Source organism: Lepeophtheirus salmonis, chromosome 6, assembly GCF_016086655.4.
Source record: "Lepeophtheirus salmonis chromosome 6, UVic_Lsal_1.4, whole genome shotgun sequence".
NCBI classification, from domain to species: domain Eukaryota; kingdom Metazoa; phylum Arthropoda; class Copepoda; order Siphonostomatoida; family Caligidae; genus Lepeophtheirus; species Lepeophtheirus salmonis.
In genome coordinates, this window is record NC_052136.2 from 24,968,321 (window position 1) to 24,982,771 (window position 14,451).

Genomic DNA, 14,451 nt, shown 5'->3' on the forward strand with positions numbered 1-14,451 from the left:
TTTGTATTGTTGTGATTATCATTCAAAGCTGAGGAAGGGACTCTCCTTTTCCATCAAGAAGGCCCATCCATCATAATTAGGCCTTATAAGTATATAAGGTACTTACATTATAATATGTATAAGAGTTGAAAACTAAAAAGAAGAAGAGTTAACTCAATACCAAAATCCCTTCCTTCTGATAAGTGATACATACATGAGAGTGGATTTATTTGGCTTAGATACATACATATTATGTAGATGTACGTCATCAACTCGTGCACTAACTGCAACCGTTACATATATAAAACCTACCTACCAACCAACTAAACAAGCATTTCATAAAAATGGATACTCAAAAGAAAAGAGACGTCTGCATTTCATTGTAACACAACTAACTACATTATTATGTATATACATATCTTTTTTTGCAGACGGCAAGGAGGTTAATGTACCTTTAATAAACATTTTAAATCTTTTGTATTAACTACCACAACTACTATTTTTGTAGGTACATCCAGACAGACATGTAGCAATAAATGCAGCAGCAATTAATTTACTCCCTACACATTGAATACATTCATACTTGGGAAAAAAACATCAATTCATTTATATATATATATATATGATATACATTTTTTTAAAGCAAGGTTTACTCCTTTACGAGTCATTATCCCTGTGCAAATCCGTCGTCAAGGCCTTTATTGGCATCTTCGTCATCTTCAGAGTCATCATCTCCATTCTGTCCTTGAAAGAAGGCACTTACTTAGATTTTTATTTACATTGAGAAGTATGAATATATGTATGTAGTATGTATTACAAAAAGTATGCATTTCAACAAGGAAATTGACTCGCTCGATAAAATTCTCTACATAATATATATCTACAAATGTAAGCAACATACTTCCTTCCGATTTTAAGAACAAATTTAATTAGTTATCCTATTAATTTATTACGCTATATTTAGAACTATGTTTGTTAAAAGTCACTTCTAAATCTAATTATAGTATAAATATAGAACATACTTGATACAATATGATTTTATCCATTCCATGACAAGTATAAATTCTATATTTTTGCCATTTAAAATATGTACAAACGTTACATAATGGACAAGAGTGTCCCAAAACACTTGAAGCAAAAGTGTATATTGCTACACTTTCAAGATAAAAAATGAGTATTTTGGAATTAAATTATCCAAATTTATACCAAAAACGAAATGGACGTGATAATTTAAATTGCGTACTGTATTTTAAATACATGAATTAATCAATTATATAAGTTTATCGTTCTCGCCTAAATATATTTATATACATAAATAAAAAACGCATTTTTGAACATAAAAAGATCATTATGTTAATTATTAAGTAATATAAATGTACATATACGTCTTATAGTTATAATTTTTTTTCATCTAAAACAATCGAACATATATAAATTGTTTAGATTAAATAAAGCATAATATATTACAGATTGAGTACTATTAAATTAAAACCATGTATGATAAAAAAAAACAATCATATAATTTGAAATATTTAGGATACTGCAATTTCTTCATGACTTAACAGTGATTTCCTTTCTATGAGGTTATGTAACTATTATGGTTATGTCAAAGTTTTTAATTCAAATTACCTTCGACACAATAGAATAACAGTTAAAAAATAAATACTGTAAGTTACTTGTGGATGATATTTGACTATATGTACGTCTTTACATAGAATATTTTTTTTTTTTGCACCAGACAACAGCTCATACACACACAACACACAGTTAAGTTCGTCGTCTTTAACGTGCAAGGAAATTCAACAGCAACAGTACTAATAAAAAAAAAAATAGTAAAAAAAACAACAAAACACACATTCAAATATCCAACACTAGACATGTTTTTGTACACTCAAACACAAAAAAAAAATGCATTAAATATATCATGATATTGTTAATCATTATTATGCATAAGTTGATATCAATAGATATGCAGGGCTCTTTATATATACCTTATGCAAATATTCCATAAACTTACTTAAAATGACTAAATCCGTACTTCAAATATTTTTTTAATCAAATATATTTGTATCTCACTATTTAGCTAGATATATCTTGTCACTGACAAGCTACTAACATATTTAATTTTGACTTTTTTTAAATATTGTATCCTTAGATCTGTTGGCAAGAAAAGCAAATCTATTGGGACAAAACAAAACGGATGCTTTCATGGCCACGTGTATATCTAGCCATTTGTAAAATATGGGATTGAAAAATAATTTTTTTATAATGTCGGATGGGGAAATATTTTGATGTCAGCCTACGTCACTTGGTATATTGTTTATCATTTAGGAGGTAGTGGTCAGTCTACCTAACTATAAATGGAAGATTCATAATTATGTTGTTGACTGTACGTAGAACTTATTTATTTATAAATAGGTTGAAATCCCTTCCATACGAAATAAATGCATGGTTTTCCAGCAGCTATTATCTAAGGATTTTCAGGTTGATCTATTTTCTAACAATATTCCTCCAAGTTCTTAAAAACTATGTTTGTATGACAGAAGGAATTTAACCTATGCCACAAAAAGCTGGAGAGGGAGTAATAGGGATTAAGCATTCATTCATGCATTTGTTTGTCCGCCAGAAGATGACTGATGTGTACAGTATACTGCACAATGTCCAATGTCGATGAATCTAGATGCAAATCCCTTCGATAGTACTTATACTATGGCAAAGTTATGGGTAATTGAATGACGCAGAGGATTATTACTTATAATTTACATAATTATAACACATTTTGCTCCACATGTGATCATACATGTAAGAAGGGATGGATCCGAAAAATCAAAAACTCCTCCTTCTCCTACGAAACAATGAATAGGTACTACTCATTTATTAATTCGAATCTAGATATACATAGCGTTCAAAGAACTTCTGGTTTGTTGATTATTTTTTTATTTTTTCAGGATCTATGTTATCGTTTATATGTATACCTATACTTATTTATGTAGGTTAGTCCTGAAATGTACCGAGTACATTCATATGTTGTAATGGACTATTTATTAATGTTCTTATAAATAAACTACTCGTATTATCCATGACACATTTGTTCGTTAAACGTGTGAGACAATTTGACAAATTATATATCACATTATTTTTATGGTTATTGTTTATTGTACCAACTACCAACAAATAGTATCAACAACTAATGCTCACTACAAGAGGTACAATTAAAAGAGACAAATGTGTGATACGATTGGCGGATATACATATTATGAACATTTGTATCGTTTAATATATATATATATATTTCTTCATTTCATTTTTGTGTGCAAAATTATTTGTTATGTAATATAAAAAGAAGAAGTATCATGGCCAAGCCTTTATTCACATTATTATTATAAATATGCCTATAAGTATTTATGTACGAACATATACATGAGTGTATTACACTAAAGTCACGTTATGGGAGGCTGTATGCCTCATAGGTAATAGAGGTTCTAAAAAGCCCAAACAAACTTAATTACTAAGTGCTTGTATGATTCACTTTATTTTTTCTTCTTTTCATTATGAACCAACTCATTTTGTTTTTTATTCAGCAAGAAGTTTGTCTTTGCTCTTATGTCTTATGTAATAAGCATGATTGATTTTTATATGTCATTCATACTGATAAGAAAATAAAAGAGTAGCCTTTCACTTATGTTTTTGTAATTTTGAATCTATCTATATTATGCTGCAGCTTGTTCAAAATCATAACTTGTATGTATTTACACAGCATAGTTATGTATATTTAGTATTGAAAATGGTTTGTATTTTGACCTGTTAAAAAAATGAAACCGAAAATAAATATGGTAACCCTGATAATTTCAAAAAATGTTTTGTAGGAGAGTAACTTGGCTCTCATAACGTTCCATTAGATCAGCTTTGACGAATGAAAAGGTAGATAAGGTAATAAAAAAGGACATTGGTGATAATTACTCCGATGTCGATATTCCATTCTACTCGGGTTCCAACTAGGATTTACATTTATAACTCTGCCGCAAATCATCAGGGTTACGCTCAGGTTTTGAATATAATTGAATATCTTTAGGAAAGGATGTTCACTACTCATGAGTTGAATTATAATGACCACAACTTGAGAAAAGAAATTCATTCTTCAGATAACCAATTCCAAAAACACAAAAACAGGCAACTAAAAAATACACAAGATTTACAACATATATGTGTATAATGTATATTGATATTAATAATTATTGATCATTAAAACATCAACAAAGGAATGATGACAATCAATAATATCACTCCTGACCTGAGTAATATATATATACTGAGTAAAAAGTATGTATATATCATAATTAATTATATCTTAGCTTAAAAAGACTTAAGACTCATGCAGTTATTTCTGTTCTTAAATCCAAGCAATTAAAATATATTTATGGATAGGTATGGCAACTAGAATGTGATCTACGTAGAGTACAAAACCTCGGCCTAAAATCAAATGGAGGTATTTATCTCAATTTCCTCCAAAGTTATGGTTGATAATGCCTTTTTTACGCTTTTTTTTACTTTAACCTCTCAAAATTTAATGGCTTCCTACTGTCTTCATATATAATCTTTGTACCGAATTTGATCAAAATTTCCGTAACTTTTGCCGTAATCCTGGTGACTAACAAACTTCGAAAACTGCTCATTCTACAAGATTTTTTAATGAACAAAATTTAGTTTCTATGTATTTATTAAATACCTCACTTCTGTGTATTTATGACCTCTAGTCCTAAAAAGCTTAGTAGCTAATTGGAATATAATATGTACATACATATTATATTTTTTTATGCTAATACAAAAAGAGACATACATAAATACCACATAAAAAAATTCCGTTTGCAGATTCTAATAATGTTTTTGGATTGGATAAAATGATAAGCAAAATAATTAGTGCCGATAAATATACTATTTGATTTCAAGGTTTTATAAATTTATCATTTGTGGTAAGAATCATATCTTTTTATAAAGTGAAAACATAAACCTTCACTTCAAAGAAGCGATCATTTACAAAATTTATATTTTTGAAAAATGAATTAAAATTTAGAGTATGGAAAAATCAAATCAAATAAATTAATTATCGAGATGCGTTGTCATATTATCTTAATACATTGACAAAATGAAAGTTAAATATAGATTTTTAGTAACCAGAGATGACGCAAAACTCCAAAATAATTAATTTTTGGTTGTATTGAAGAAAAATATGAGACATCGTCTTTAAAGTCACGCATTCCCATAAATTATAAAGGCAAACAGTTTTTGGAATATGATTATTGTGTCTTGAATATTATGTATGTAAGTAGGGTATCTTATTTTGAACATACTATAAATTATTGTTAGTATTGATATAAAGAATATTAAAGAGTCAAAATTCCACTTGTATGTATGTATCTAGGATAAAAAGTTGAAAGCTTCATATTTTGTTATCAACAATCAGTATAGGGAATGTATTACGACAGAAGATTGAGTCATTTGACATATTGCGTGAGGTGATAGTACCTAAACGATTTTTATTTTTTCAAAAATAAAACGCTAAAAAACTAGGCAGAGAAGTTATTAATTACTCAAATGGTTTAATAGGCGTTTCTTTGTTATGATTAAGCTTTATTTGAGTTTATGAAGAACATCAATATGAAGGTAATATCGCCTGGGTTTTCCCCCCCACAAACAATCAAGAATGTCAGCAAACTCAACCTAAATGAGTTCTAAATAATTTGCCATAATAATTGCATCACGATAAATCCACTTGAAAAATAGAATAGCACTTGAATGGTAATGAGGGTTCAATTTATGTATATATGAAACGTATTTCATCACGAAATGAGTAGAAGTTTAAAAAAAATAGCATTTCTACTTCAAAGAAAAGTTTTTTAAACAGATTAATTGAGTATTACATATCTATGGCTATGAGCCATTCACATGCAAACATGTAGTTTTAATATGTATGTATAGCCCATGCTTAAAATGAGTTCTGGAAAGAAATAAGAAAATATGTTTTTGTATAAATATCTACATATTATGTACTTACAGTAGATCTGAAAAATATTTTAAGCTAACCCCTGGAGTCTAATTAATGATAGGGAGTAAAAAAACTAGATCCAAAAAAGGGCCCTTTCGTCAAATCAATCCATGTATTGTACATACCTATACATACACAATCTGTGTGTAGTTTTGTATATAAAATATATATGTAGCCCTTTATTCTTGGGTGGGGCATTCAATTTGATATTATTATCGTTATGATCCTATTTATGATAAATTTGTTGAAACAATCTTGAGATTCACGACTTTTGATTTGAGAGAAGGGTTTTTCTCCCTCTGTTTTTTAATAATGGTATTTATTTTTGTTGTTTTTTGTTGCTATTGATAGGAGAGTTTGAAGCATGTGCCTATAAAGAATACAAAAAAGATCAGATTTTGTCTCTCTCTATAGGAATATCAAATTGAATCTCAGGATTAGAGGAGACTAACATACATAGAGACTCAACAATTGGATTACATAATGAAATGGATTTCATAACTTGTATTATGTGTTCAGATCTATCCTTTCATTGACGTCACATGCCTTTTTTTTCCTTTTTGCTAAAGGCTCAAAAAAAGTCTGGTTATTATATAACGTGTTGAGTTTTCTTTTTATTTGGATTTTTTCTTTTACGAAATAATTCAACAAACTGTATGTAGAAAGGAAACTCATCTATAATTATATCATAGCAGAGCCTAGCCTTATAGCAATACAATAAAATAAATGATGTTATACCTACCTTTTCTACGTCTAATATCAATCCCGTCAATCAAGTCAAAGAAAATTATATAAGATCATTAATGAAAGAAATTGTTTATACTCATCCTATACGTGCTATTATTATTGTAATTATTATTTTCCCCTATCAAAGGTTCTTGAATACATTTTTATCTCTTCTCAAACCTCTCCGGCACTCATAATAGTCTTACACGTTTGGATATATGAATTATTGCCCAATTATTTTTGCATGATATACATATAATGTACATCTATAACTATAAATACAGCTCACAATATCAAAATTTCGTTCTATATTTAATTTTATAGATTTTCAAATCAAGAGACGTCCATGAAGGACCACTTTGATGGTTATTTTCTTGTTTAGAGGAAAAAAATGCAAAATAAAAAATATCGGCGATATCGTTTTATTAAATTAGCACACCAGCTCTTTTAACTCTCAACCATTAATCAATATGCCCATCTAATTTTGACCAAATTGATATGGCAGTAGAGATGTAAAAACGGATGGATTATCGGAGAGTGTACATTCTAAAAAAAATAGTGTGTGTAGTGTGTATCTGCAACATATTAGTATGTTAATTAATTAATTACTTTTCCTTATATTTTCAAAATTCAAATGTCATCACCAGACAAAGAAAACTATAGATCCTTGCCAGCTCAGTCAGTAGATATGTCATCTATCCAATTACCATATTTTATATGTTATTATATCATACATGGATTATACGCTGACCGGGATTCAAACAATTTTCACATCTCTACTTACGATTCCAATTACAACTTCTTTTTTTTTTCGTGAACTTTTAATTTAGTAAAATCAAAATTGAATAAAGCAATAACTAATAAACCTAAAAAAAAATGAAAGCTGAATTGTTTGCGATCCACAGCAAATCCATATTCTGTTTTTCTTCCATAGTTACTATTTGAAAGAATTGTAAGATTTTATTAAAAGTCTGCTGGGACCTAATTATCTTGAGAATATTGTGAAATCCATCTTTTATAAAGTATAAGAAAGACTCAAGAGCCAACCCATAGATTGGGGATGAAGAGGATCTCCTTTCCTGAATTCATCGAATTGTACAAGTTAAAACTTGTAGGCAAGCAAGGATTATATAAATATATTAGTTTTTGTAATTTTTTGTCAAAAAATTTCAAAAATTAAATTTTTGGCTCTGTTGCATTAATTAGATTGAATGATTTCTTTTTTTAAAAAGAAATCATTAACACATTTTATTCTTATTTACCCCTTAAATTTGTTAAACCTAACAAAAAAAAATCTACTTCAAAACCAAAATTCCTTTATTTTTTTTTTTTTTTTGGGGGGGAGGGATGGCTACGCCCCCTCCAGCTGCCTCTCTCCTTGTGGACGTCTCTTCACACAATAGACATAGTAGCAAGTATGATGTCTCTAAGTACTTACAGAAATAAATCACTACAATGTGAGATTATTATATCGAGCGTTTTCACGTGACGTCAGTATTGTTGATTTTCGGCCATTTTAAAGGGGCTAAACAACCAAGTTTTATAACAATTAAAACTGCTTCTTCATTAATATTAAGGATAAAAATTGGATTTCAAAATGAAAAGGACATAAACTTTACTGCCTATCAAAATTGTATTCATCTACTACACAAAATGTATAAAAATATATTATTGCAACGTTATACAATCTCATTTATATATTGTACATAGGTAGAAAATAACTATTAGGACAGAAATCATAAGATTTTTTTTCTGAAACTATCCCACCTTGTTCTTCCCTAATCGATGAAAAAAATTAAAATTGTACAAATCAAGTTATTTGTAATAGATATGAATTTGATTTAATTCAGTATTTTTTATTGGCATCAAGTAATATTTAATACGGATATGACTCCGTTTCTATTCACAAAACACTTTGATGGAGTTTACTCCAGATTTATTGGAAATTCGTTCAGTTTATCTAGTAAAAAAAATCAACTTTGAGCCCCCATAACGACTTCTCCTTCAATTATGATGCAATTCATGACGTAAGTGAAAATGATCAATATTATTAGGTAGAACATGACGTAGTTCCTCACGTAATACTAAAACTTAGTGAGTACAAAATGTATATTTATATAAGTTTAGTATTTCTGGTATGTGAAGGTCGATAATATTATAATGTAATATTTAAGATTTACTCTACATTATGCTGTTGTTCTATTTCCCTTATACAATTTCTATGTCATTTACCTTCCATTCTACCCTCTAAAATAAAATAAACAATATATACTTTCATTTTGGTGGACAAATCTTTAGCATTTTATGTTCATTAGTAACTAATAATGCAAATAATATTTATGAAAAATATATGTTTCTACTTGAAGGTGTGTAATTTTTCATTTGTACATATATTGCTATACAAATTTATCACTTCCCATCCTGACAACATTCATAGCATTCTTTATTAAAAAAATAAGGGAGTTTTTGTGAGCTGTCTCTAGCGTGATGCAACAAGTTACCTCATTTCTCGATGAGAAACACTTATTATGAGGTATGCATGCGCACAAAAAACCTTCATCTACTGTTTATCATACAATTATGGATATGGTCTATGGAAATAAAGCTTTTTTTTATGTCAGGCCTTCAGTAAACACATGCAAATCTCCGTATTGCTAAGAAAAGCTAGAAGCAAATAGCTAGTTTAAGTATTACCTTAAAAAACAAACAGCAAGTATCCATACTTCCGTTCCCATTTTCCCACCTTATCCCAAGTATATTCATTCTTGAGTTTCCTTAGTTCAAAAGACGCACCAACTTTTTAGGGATGGTGGGACGAACAATTCCATTGTGTTTGCTTACAGCCTTAATAAAATATAATTTTAAAATCAACACTACGTGTCCTATTAAAATTCCTGTTTTATATAAGGCCTTCAGCAAACATATGCAATTCGAAACAGTAAAAAGAAAGGAGTAAACCCCCCAAATTTAACTGACTTAATCAAAGAACTTTTATTAATTAAGAAAAAATAATTATACAATTTAAATATATTTAATCCACGCACTAATTATTAGGAAAAAATATTAATTAATTTTTTCTGTAGGAACATGATAAACTTTATTAAAAACACAGGAATATCCTGGACCAAATCCTTCTTTAGGGATATTTCTAATTTATAAACCCTTCTGTTTCAGCTTAGCTGACAATACAAGTCTAAAACTATGGGACTTGTAAAAACCAGTATTAATTTTAGTCCCTCCAAAGCACATCAGATCAACACTACGTGTCTTACTAAAATTCCTATTTGTTTAAAGGAATTATTATTAATATATACATATATATATATCAAAGATATAGCTTCTCATGGGGAAAATATTTCAAAATCCATAGCTAATTGATTTTTTTTTTTAAATCTTAAGATATTCGAAAAAGTTAAACTCTATTGGAAAAAAATTTCAAAATGAAATTTCAAATATTAAATCTTTTGAAAAAAATAGAAAAATCCACACCTATTGACAAAAACTAAATCTTTTGGGGGGAAAAATTTCAAAAATCCATAGCTATTTATAAAATAAAATTGAAAAATTATATTATTTGAAAAAATTTCAAATATAGAATATTTTGCCTCTTCAGCACTATTTGCCCGAATCACCTGTTATTTAAGAAAATGAATCTTTTTACACAAACTTTTATCCCTATTTTCCCGTATAAATTTTTCCGTCTGACCCAAAAAAATTATTGTAAAACCAAACTTTCTTGAAATTAACCCTTCCAGCGGACGCCCCTGTATTTACAAAATACAATAAAACACATACATTCCTACATGACTAGTACATAGCAAAAGTCACTTCATAGGTTGCGTGAATAAGAGCACCAAAACTTGCGTTTTTATATGACTGAAAGGTAGGTTTTCCTAATAAATTGAGAGAGACAAAAAAAAAAAAAAAAAAAAAATGGAAAATTTCAATTTGATTTTAGTTTCTACTGTTTAGTAAATTTAAATAAATTCAGCTTTGAGAATGCAATACTTTAAATTTATATATTGAGGCCCTATTCATCTTTACATTAAAAAGTGGTTTTGATTTTAATTATTTAATATCTGCTTCTATAACAAATATTATTACAATTCATTTTCTCAAATAAAAATTTGAACTTCCAACATTAATTCTCAAAAAAGTATATTATATGATATATCCTATAAACATCATGGAGCAATTAAATATTTTTATTTATTTTGACATAATTACTCTTATGTCATCTTATTCCTGTTAAAGAAATTAATTGAACTTAAACAATATATAAATATGAACATTATTATTGTTTGAATCAATGGTCAAATTTGCAGTCATTTTGAAGAGAAAAACAATGCACGTAAATAACTAATCATAAATTAATTCTATAAATGATATGCCCAAGACAAAAATATTTTTATATCGAAAATACTCCTTTTTCTATGCTTATTTATAAATCCTCATTTTACTACTGATGAGAAATAAAAAAATAACATTAAACTAAGATTCTTTAGCACAATTGAATGAGTTGTTCACATAGATTCTTCTACATTTAATCGTCAAAAGCTCTATTTGATGCATTCTATGCCATTTGTGTTATGAATCAGTTACTCATGCCGAAGAATATGATAATTTTCAGTGTGTATCTTGAGTTTACTTTAAAAAATAAGAATAGTCTAAGTGGGATGACTGGGACATGTTTTATAGACACTGGAATTTGTCAAAATGCCTCTCACTTCAAAAATTTGTGTTGCTATTTCTCATCTCCTTATTGTTGCTTTTTCAAAATTGTAGTGTCAATTTGTTCAAAAAAACAAAAATATTTGCAAATGGTATAAAAATATTTTTGTCGCTTTTATTTCTGATGTTGTCTCTTGACATTGAATAAAAACGAACGGCATAAAGGACAGTATTTTCTTGGTATTTGGGTCATTTGAGTTATAAAAGTATTCTTTTTATTATGTTTTTAATAAAATAACGATTATCTATGTTATTAACCGAGGAATACTTATTCCCTGGTTTAACTAATATAATGTATCTTCTACCTTAGGGAAAAAGTGGTCTTCTAAACTTTCACTAGTCATACATTATATTATGACTTGGTTCAAAAAAAAATTATAATCACTCTTTTTTGCAAATTTTTGTCTTTGGATTGAAATGTTGGGTTCCTAATTGTTTTTACCTCGTGAAAAATGAAAATAACTTTTTATGATCCAAAATTTATCTTTTTGTGAATCAAAGAGAATAGCATTTTATATGTTATGAATAAGTCTTGATACTCTTACCTTAATATATATACAAAAATATTTTTCAATTAACAGATCTTAAAATATTCATTTTTTAGGCTCTTATTTTTTTAGTTATTAAGTTGTATGTCTTTAATTTACGACAAACTATAATCTTGTCATTTAAAGTAAGAAATTTATAAAATTTTATATCAAAGAGTCAATTTTTTTCATTTATTTGTTCTTACATGATGATTATCCAATTCAGAAAAAGATACAGAAATAATTAATGTATTTTTTGAAGCTGGAAACATTTAGTCGTAAGTTTTTAAAGTATAGTTACGATTCAGAGCAATATTTCTACATAAAATAACTATATTAATAAAAGATGTTTCTAGCATTTGAAAAATAAATTATGTATTAAGTTATCTTCAATATAATTCCTACAAATGTGTGTCATCATAAAAAATACGGTAAAATGAAGCAAATATATATATTTTTTGTCAAATCTTTTATATTATGTATGGAAAGAAAGAATAAATATTTTATTGTAACATTAATCATTTGCCTGAAAGAAAAATTCAATTTTGATTGAATTTTTAAAAGTTTAGTTTTCTTGGTGAATATTTAATAAATACCCATGGCAAGGTTGCGAGTTGTGTTCAATAAATTTTCAAAATTAAATATAACTAATTTTATTATATGACTAAATAAGTAACGAGAATTAATTAATAACATTCGATAAGAAGCATAAACTTGTGTTAATCCTGTTGCCTTAAAATATTGATTACTTATAACAATTAGTCATATAATCGACTGAATTACAAAAGGAAGATAAAGTTAGAGTGTACAACCCATGAAGGGCGTCTGTAGGATTATATATATATATATTTAGAGGGTCCCGACTGCCTCCTTGAAGGCGCTCCTGCCCATGTATAGAGTATTCATTGCTTTAAGTATCATCAGTGACTGTAAACAAGTTACGTGGGGCAAATTCATCCGCTTAGATTTAAAAACCATATTTGCGTCCCTGACAAAGTACTATATTATTTAGTTAAATTTGGAACATACAAAATGCCCATGTTTTTGTCATCTCATCTTCTTCTCCTTATTTTATAATTACTTGAAAAGTATTTCATATATATTCTTTTGTAAAACTTATGTTCTATGAGTGAAACAGAGAAAATAGAACTATTGTCATTCATAATTCATATATTTATATATGTAAATATTCAAATGTTGATTTAGGACAAAATGAATGTCATAGGTATGTCAACGAAAACAATAAAAATGATTGTCGTTCATTTACAAGTTCTGAATGATTCTATTGAAAGGACTTCATAAATGACAAACTATATTTGTTTTGTCATAGACATACGGCGTTCCGTCTTTTCCGTAACTATTTACAATATGACAATCATTTATATACAATATGTGTTCCATTCTAACATATCCGAATATAACTGAAGAATTTCCTTTTAGGCATTTCGTAAAGTTTTAAAAATACCCAGGATTGGTTCTGTAATTATTTTGTAATGACCTAATATACTTGTTTGATCATAAATAATTTATACATTCTCAAAAATGATATTAAACGACAAATTGAACTGGAAGTAGCTAAAGGGTATTTTTGACATGAAAATAATTAATTGTAGATTAATGTTCAAAATATACAAATGTTTATGTTAGAAGATAAAGTACATTTGTGGACAAGATCACATTACTCGAGACAAGGAAAACATTTCAAATTAATTTTTAATTTAGTTGTTTTGTCTTAGTCTTGACGATTAGATCAAAACTTTGAAAAATAAAGACAAAGATGACACTACAGACTGCAAAAATTCAATTTGTGTTCTTATTACTTTTTGTTGCAAATTATATTTTTTAATTAGTTACTTAATGATTAGATCACAAAGGAGAAATAATTGTCAATTGTTCATGGACTAAGATAGGAAGCAACTACCTCGAAGCTTCATTACCATGTGCGTCGGTAGGATTATACTTTGTGGAGAAGAGGGGGTGAGGGATTTTTTTGGAAAAAAAATTCAAAAACTTCAATTCATTAGGAAATAAACATTTCATTTGAAAAAAAAGCAAAAATTACTTAATCTACAGCCACTCAAGCCCACCCCTTGAGGACGCCCCGATTTAAGGACAAGGACCATGTAAAAAAATAAGGGATCTTAAATTTACTCAAAATATTTCAATTAACAATCAAAACCATTTTTCTTTAGATGAACATGACTGCATATATAAGATTCAATTCATTTTTTGTATTTTGAAATACATTAATAATACTAATAATCAAAAGATGCATGATGAGAAAATTAGAATTACTTAGTAAGTTTGTCAAAGATCAAAGCTATTCACAGAACTATAGTACAAAAATTGAAAATTTTATCCTAAAAATATATTATAAATAAATAATTAAATTATTTTTTTTCGGAAAATTTTATATTTATAAGTTGATTTTTGAACTTTTTTTTC

General features: G+C 27.8%; 1 protein-coding gene across 3 annotated transcripts in view; it reads right to left on the bottom strand.

Moving 5' to 3' along the window:
* Nucleotides 1-14,451, bottom strand: part of LOC121120791 (synaptotagmin 1) — a 93,637-nt gene that overhangs the window by 11,874 nt on the left and 67,312 nt on the right. The window lies entirely within an intron of this gene.